The 8216-nt window shown below is 45.9% G+C and overlaps 1 long non-coding RNA gene across 2 annotated transcripts; it reads right to left on the bottom strand.

Moving 5' to 3' along the window:
- Positions 1–2157: 2157 nt before the first annotated feature.
- LOC146759752 (uncharacterized) lies at positions 2158–8216 on the bottom strand. Of its 2 annotated transcripts, none has more exons than XR_014931921.1 (3): positions 7970–8216; positions 5315–5481; positions 2158–2596 (listed from the first exon to the last, which is right to left on the bottom strand). It is a non-coding gene; the product is annotated as an uncharacterized LOC146759752 (long non-coding RNA). The 2 variants fall into 2 exon arrangements; XR_014931920.1 differs by lacking the exon at positions 2158–2596 and adding an exon at positions 4228–4319.

Here is an 8216-nt window from a genome sequence, read left to right as displayed (position 1 = left end):
ATCATCTGGGCTCTGATTAATATTACTCTTAAGGTAAAGATTATTGTTACCATAATGATTTTTTTTTTGGATTATGATCAGGGTTAAGGTTCCTTTTGCTACAAACTTCTAGCATCATTTTTGTTGTTGCATTTGGAGTTAGGGACGATTTTAGAATCAGGGTAAGGGTTAGGATTAGAGTTACATTGCTGGTTAATGCTGTTATCTTTACAGCTCCTGTGAGGGTTGGGGTCTGGGTCAGGTGTTTAAAAATGAAATGAAAAAAGAATTAAAAAAATATATTGAAAGCTTCAGATTTCCTTAATCTTTGTGGGAATCATATAATGTGCAACTCAGATCTACCTCTTCGTGCAGTGACTGCCTGTAAATTTGCTGGAGCCTAATATAATATGGCCTTGTGCTTTCCACTAACTCACCTTCATTTCATTTTCATTACATTTGCTTGGTAGTCAGATTTTGGTGTGTGGATATTTTAAAACAATCTAACTGACATTAGCAAAAAATTAAAAATAAAATTAAAAAAAATGCACAACAGCATCGTATCAATTTTTATAGATAAGATAAAGAAGAGCAGTTTCCCTTAGTTTTCTGTGCCTCTTTACTTTCTTACCCTCTCCCCTTGTGTGAGAAACTCTCAAAGTCAAAGATTTCTAGTTAGGCAAAGATGGCAGCGATAGCAGCAGTGCTTATTCATTATTGCAATACTGCGCGCACATCCCCTATTGGCAAGGGAGAAACTGCACACCAGTCAGTGAAATCAATTCTGTTCTGTGCCCTAAACCCACTGCAGGTGATGCTCTCATGGCTCTCATTGGTTGAGCATCTCAGGCTCACAGACTCCTCGAGACTGTGGCTAGGATTCATTTCCATAGAAGGTCAATTACCAACCTCTTGTTTTTAGGTCTGCCTTGTACTTTTCTGCGGACAGAGAAGGGCAATGTTTCCAAAAGTCAGTACATTCATTCTGTCCTGTGCTGGGCTCTACCCACCCTGTATTTATCTTGTGCTTGTCTCAATTCTCCCCATGTCAGAATGCCCCCAGTCTGAACTTAATTCTGTTCAGCAACTTTCTTGGTGGAAAAACTACTTATACAGCTGTTTTACAAGAGGGTTATACATTCAGTTAGGGCCTACACTATGTACTGAAAATACTGGAAACTTCCACTGCAAAAACACAATCTACCTCTCCCATCTGTGCAGCCTTGCAGACCCAGAGCATGCCAGGTTATTTCTGCTTTCATAGCATTTGCATGCTGTAGGGTGAGCACAAGGTTCTGCTGCTTGATTCTTCTGCAAGAGCTGCCTACCGGCAAATGGTTGCAGGGATGGAGGATGTGACAGAAAGCATTTGTCTCCACAAGAGCAGAGTTACATTCAGTGCAGAGTGTGAGAGTCAGGTTGGTGTGGAAAAGCACTGACACGCTGGGGATGATGCAGTGCTCACATGTCTAACACTCACAGACATTACTGTCAGAAGGATGGTGCTGTGTTGTGCTTCTACCTTTGGCAGCCCCTGGAGAAATGCTATGGCACACAGAACACCTTTGTATTGCACTGACTGCTGCCATGCAGCATGGATTTAACACACCAAATCCAGAGGAGCATGACTGCATCTAACTGCCCTGAGAAAAACTACTGTAGCTGAAGAGATGAGGAGGCAGCTGCTCATCTGCAGAACAAGCAGTACTGCCAGACATTGGGCCAGGTGAGCACCTCCTGCTGCAGCGTGATGATGACAGGGCTGGAGATGATCTGCAAAGCCAGCTTAAAAGTGGGAGACGTGAGTCAACATGGCAGGAGGACAGAGGTGTTAGGGAGCAGCCAAGGCATCAAAGAGTATCAGAAGGCTTTGAAAAGTATCACAAAGTGACAGCCAGGAAGACTGGGATATATCATGAGCAGCAACCTGGATGCTAGAGATTATTTGCTCCCATACAAAATGGTAGAGATCTTGCTGCAGACATCCCAAAGCCAGCCAAAATGGGAACCCAGAGCTCTGCCTGCACGAACCCCACAGCCATAGCATTGCAAGCTGAGCTGCCTTGCTGTTTGTTGCATTCATCCCAATCCCTGTGATTGAAGACTCAGAATGCAGTCGAGGCGATGACTGAGCATGAGAGTGACTTTATTCAATAAAAGACAGGAGGGCTTGAGAGGTCAAGGGTGAAGATGGGACTCCTCTTGTCAAGATGAGAGTGGCTCAGAGCTGGTGCTGCTGCCTGGTGCCTGGGACTGGCAGCCTGACTCTAAGTCCCCATCTAAGATGCTCAGCTTCACCTCACTGATGCTGCCCTGCTCCTGCATGGTGGTGCTGCTGCTGGGACACTCGGGCTGTGCTTGGGATGGGCAGCACTGCAAAGGCGCTGGGTCACAATCCAGGCAGGTGACTGCTGTGTCTGGCAGGCTCAGGTCAGGAGCTTCAGCAGAGCCAGGAGATATGAGAGCATGAACGTGGATGAGCCCCTTGTGTCCATCACTGTTACCATGTGGAAGGCTGTCATCCGAATTGCAGCGATTCATGCTTAATAAGAACTCTCCATTGATGGAAAGACACTGCTTGGTTTGGATCTTTGGGGTTGACAAGGGCTCGAATCACCTAGGAAGGCATAGAAACACAAGGGTTAGTTTCAAACATTTGCAAGTTGAATCATGAAAGGTTGTTGATACTTGGTAATAGAGTGGCGGCAGGAAGAAGCAAGTAGGCTTGAAGCAGCATAGCCACTGTCTTGAAAGTGATCCTCATTCAGGTCCAGCTCGTGTGTTGTTTCACTGTAATCTGCTTCTTTGGGTCTACCTAGTGGGCAGCAACACTCGAGCTGTTACTGATATCATTGAAAAGAACTGGAGACAATTGTTCTATTCCTAAGAGCTTCAAGGTGCCTAGAAGCACAAATAGAAACCAGCAGTATTTCATCACTTCACCAAAAGGAAGGTCAAACACCTGAGCTGTGAAGAGCAGTTACAGAACCTATGCATAAGATCACACCAGACATACTTTGTTCTAACAACAGTTATGGCACATAGTCCATTTCCTTCAATATTCCCAAAATGAAATGATGTGGAGCATTACAGGGAAAGAAACACTGCACACAGACACTATGACCCTGATTAGACTCAAGCAGCAGACTTAAAACAAGTCAGAGTTTTTGATTCCAGGATATTTCAGGACCTATCGTGTGAAATTCAGTTACACAACAGTGCCTAGGTGCCTGCGTTTCAAGCAACTTTCAGATCACAGCCATGTAAAATAAAAACAAATTCAGTGCAGAAATAGCAAGCCTGTACCTTAATACTCATGAGATTATCCATTTTTTACTGCATTCTGACTAAGTTCTAAAACTTGCTCATCCCAGTTCACTTCAACAAGTTCCACCAGTTCAAGCAATGCAGTTCTGAGATCCGGTGTATGTTAGGCAGATAGAATTGAACAGTGCAGAAATAATCTCTGACAGCTTTAAGAGCTCTGTTCTGCTTACAAACTCTCAGTCCAAAACTATTCACAGTTTTAAGGAAATGAACACCTGAAGCAGTTGGATCATCTGCCATTTGCCGCATTCTGCTTCTTGGCATCATGATTAGCACAAAGGGTTTTCTGCTGTCCTGCAGAGATGGACAAAGTCCTGCTTACAAATGGACCAGGTTTCAGTGTACAGCAGAGTTTGTACCAGACTAACAAGCCACGTCATTCAATTCATGTGCTCAGGTTGTTATGCACTCCGAAAGGAAACAGAACTAACTGTTGGATTCTGAAGGCAATCTGTGGGGTCCTACATTACCTCCTGATTCTGGAAGAGGAAATTCTAATAGCAAATGCAGAACTTTGATCTTTGTAGACATGAGAAGAGCTGGCATTTAGGAACATTCATTTCAGGGAAATCAAATGATGTGTCTATATTTTTACTACAGATAGTATAGGGAGCAGCCAGTTGAAGAACCAGATACAAAAAAATCCAGCCCATTGGCAGGAAAATACTTCTCCTTAAATTCTGTATGCTATCATGGTACAGAATTAGGCTACAGTGCCACATAGGCCAACCAAGCGTAGAACCAAATCCACAAAATACTGGTAGACAAAGCAGCAAAAACAGGGACAATATTCAGCAGACTGTGCTGTGGCCTTTCTACCCACAGCTCAGCATGTTCTGCCATCCGAAAAGCAAGGCCTCTTGTCAAGCTCAGCTATTTCCCTTCTCAGTGTATTCTAGCACCACTGATACCCACTGGTATCCTCCTGTAGAGTGCCATCATATTGTCATCATCCAAAGGAAAAACCCACACAGCAGAGCATACAGCACTACACCCATGCTCCAAATATCCGCCTGAAAAACTAAAAGACAAGCTTACAAACCTGAAGCACCTCAAATGGCTTCCTGACAGACTGGATTGTCTGCCCTTGCCAAAGCCCACATATAGCCCATGAAAAGCTGGCTCTTTCCCTCAGGAAATAAAACCTTATCGTCCCAGAGAAAGCATATAACCCTCATTCAATTGCCCTTCCACTCAGCTTAGAGCACTACTAAAACCAGCATCTTCACCTTAGCTCATCACACTGCTGCAGTTCCTTTTACAAGGATTTCACTGGCAAAAATGAAATCAAAGCCGTCACAAGGGATTTAGCACAGTTACGTGTTACTGGCTACGAGAGCTGTCAGCACAGTCACCTGTCTGGCTTTGCTGCTGTTCTATTTATGTACAGGCACAACAAGGTTCAGACACCTCACAGTGCAATTCTCACTTTGACTGTAAAGAAAAAGGAGGCTTGAAAAGCAGCGTGTGGAAAACAAAGAAACAAGAATTAGAACAACAGTGGGGCCATGGCACTTGTAGGAATTGCTCCGCCTTTAACAGCGATTCAAGAAGTACGAGGGCATCCCAAACCAGACCAGTTTGGACAGATTAACAACTGCAAGTAGTGGGTTCCAAAATTCCAGACATGAAATCAAAGCTGGAAAAACTCTTCACATTTTCATCTCTCAATTTTTAGTTCATTGTGCATTACAACGGAAACAATTCTTCACATACAACTTGGAAGCTAAAGACAAGTCTGACAAAACAGACTGCACAGAAATGATGGATAATTAACAGAGCAAATTGCTCTTTCAAACACTTAGTAATAGAAAGAGATCTCTGAAGTTGCTGTTCTGTAGAGCACCAAAGCAGTCGCTTGAGGCAGTTCAGGATTAGCCTGAGACAAACCAGCCAGCTGTGAACTGAGACCAATTGCACTTTTCTAGTCTGTGGCCACTGACAGCTTCTGAGAGCTACCAAGCGATGCAACCTAGCAGAATTCAGAAGGGAAACCAAGAGAGCCTACCTGAGCTCCACTGCCTTTAAATGCTCTGTGGAGAGGGAAGGGAAAGAGGGGAAAACAAACACCGCTCTACATCCCTCTGAGCCAATAGACACTTTGCCCTGGATTAGCTCTGGTGCTGCATAAGCTGGGCTTCCACAGCATGTGTTCAGGCGGTAATCAAGGCCTGCCTGGAATAACACAAAAAATAGAGAGAAACATTTGCTTTAACAGAGTTTATGTCTTCTGGTCATAACACTTGAGAAGCCTCAGAGGCTTCTTCTCCTGTGCATATTTTCATTCATCTTAGAGTTTGCTTTCATTCAATGTGACCTCTCTAGGCAAATATTGTCTAAGACCATGAGCATCACATAAATGTGCAGATCTCAAGCTGCTCACTTATCTAGTACCCTTCGCATGATGCTTTATTTTCCTCAGCTGATCATCTAGATTGTGTCTGTTGATTGTGCAACAACAGCCTGTTGATCTCAATTACCTGTGAGAGGCTCTAACTTTGGCCAGGAAAAATCATTTGAGGATAAGTAATTATCTGGGACTCAGTAAGTCTTCCCATGCTTTCATAACAGCAGAGATACACACACACACAAACTCGTGGAACCCCACTGCTTTGCACAATCCTGTGCACACTCACGTGTGTCATGCACTGATTTCCCAGCCAGTCCTCATAGGGTCTCTTACTTAGGACGGGAGTGTAGGGGAGCAGCCAGAAGCTGTTTGCATTCCCTGCTGTCTGCTGGGCAGCTTTGCTGGAGATGCTTGGGTTGCTTTGTTTTTCCTTGGGAGGTGGGAAGGAGCTTTGGGTTGGAGGCACATCCCGTGCCAGAGCATCCCAATGGCACGTGTGGGGCACTGATCTGCAGCAGATGAAGGGGAGGAGGTCCCAGCACAGCTCTGCACCATGCTCTGCCACACTGGGCAGCTTGTTCCTGGCTCAGCAGCATCATCAGACAAGAAGCAGGGAAGGAAATCAAGGATGGGGGGTACCATCAAACGCAGTTAGTGCATGCCTGTGCAAGACAAACAGACCCAGAGCTTGCAGGTTGTTCCTGCTTTTGTAGCATTTGTGTGCTGTAGCTGAGCAAAAGGTTCTGCTGCTTGAATCTTCTTCTGCAAGAGCCACCTACCGGTAAATGTCTGCGGGGATGTAGTCGGTGTGCACGTCTGAAGCCATTTGAGAACCTAGTCGTTCTTGCTGCAGGACCCCTGTCTTCTGTTAAAAGCTGAACGGTCCCCAGAGCACCTGTTTCCATCAGCTACCACCATCCAAAGCAGCCAGCCTTCTTACAGTCACCTGGCCCAAACATCCCTTTTGCTCTACACTTGATTCCTGCAAGAGATGGGAGCTCGGCACGCACACCATCCTTCCAACACCCCATCCCTGCAGCAAGGGATCACAGCACTGGCACAGCTGAAACAAAAAGGGTGTGCGAGTTTCCTGTTAGCACTCAGTGTGAACCAATCTACCACTGAGCAACACCGTGAGTCCCCACTCACCTCAGCACAGGTCAACCTGTAACCCCAACCTTCCCCTATCCATGTGCACACGCACACCCATTCACCACCCTGCCTGCTTTGCACACCCCCATGCACACTCTGCATCGTGTGCCCTCCTTTGCATTCACAGACGTGTGCAAACCATCCCTGGGAACACCTACGTGCCTACACCTTCCACAAACACCCCTTTGTGTGCACCTGTGTGCAACCCAACTCCTCAGCACACGCACGCGTTTGTGCCACCCTGGCCATGCACTCACCACGTGCCCTCCAGCAACCAAGGATTGCAGAGATGCTCCAGACTGTGCCAGAGATGGAATCTCAGAGTGCTGGGACATTATTGATCACTAAGGAAAACACTTGGAAGCATATTCAATCTGCAGAAGCTGTAATTACTGGGCACAGTTAGCTTTCCTATGGCTCAGCTGGAGGAGGCGGGTGCTCTCATACATCTGAGACACTTGCACAATGTTGGGATCATTCTGATGGAAACTATGTCTTCAGATATCATGGTTAAAACCATCCAAGATGATCATGCAGAGCCTTAGCTCTTGAGCAGCACTTCCTCCCCACCCTTCACTACTCCAAGCAGCTCCAACAAACTTCTCAGAAGAAATCCAGGCCAGCACAGACCTGGCAGACCAGAACCAAGTGCAGCTTGTGGGACGGCAGTGCCCACTCCTTGCTTCCACCCTGCTCCAGCAGGTTAAGGAGTCTGAGCCTCACTGGCCTTTGACAACTCAAGACTTTCAGCACCTCATGCCAACATTTCTCACTAAGATACACCTAAGGCATTGAATTCTCTTCTCACTACCTCCTCCCAGTCCTCCCCTAGGAACAGAAACAATTCAGATTCTACAGCAAACTACAGCATCTGCACTGCAAGAGCACACTGAACCACCTGCAACAATGAAACATGGTTTTGGAGAGTGGGTATGAAAACACACCTTTAGACAGCTGTCTCCCTGTAGCCAAAAGGAAACCAAGAAGGAAAAGTCCAGCCTGAAACATGCCCATGCTACTAGCCCAGGTTTTTCACAGTCAATGCAGAATCCATCCTGTTCTTGAGGTAACAAACGACCAGTGAGTCTCCCGTTGCTCCACCCCTTCTCCTTCAAAGCCTGAAAAAGAAAGAATAAACAAGCAGAAGAAACCCAGACGTACCTTTCCACACACAGAGCAGAAAGTGGAACAGCAGTTGTCTCCTTCCTGAGACATGGTGGGGAGCATCCCAGAGGAAGCCCAAGTTCTTTGCTTCTCTCCACAGGGACTTCAAGCACTCTTGGCAAGAGCTGCTTTGGTTCTTTCTTCAATTGCTTCCATCACCAGAATCTCCTTTGGAAAAGGAACCCGAATGAAAGAATCAGCAAATGAAAAAGAATGAGCAATAGCCACTTTACCAGCTTTCTTC

Source organism: Coturnix japonica, chromosome 9 (assembly GCF_054131305.1).
Source record: "Coturnix japonica strain WE chromosome 9, WE-NBRP24, whole genome shotgun sequence".
Lineage (NCBI taxonomy): Eukaryota > Metazoa > Chordata > Aves > Galliformes > Phasianidae > Coturnix > Coturnix japonica.
The sequence above is the reverse complement of the archived record's forward strand: the minus strand, read 5'-3'. Positions and strand labels throughout refer to the sequence as shown.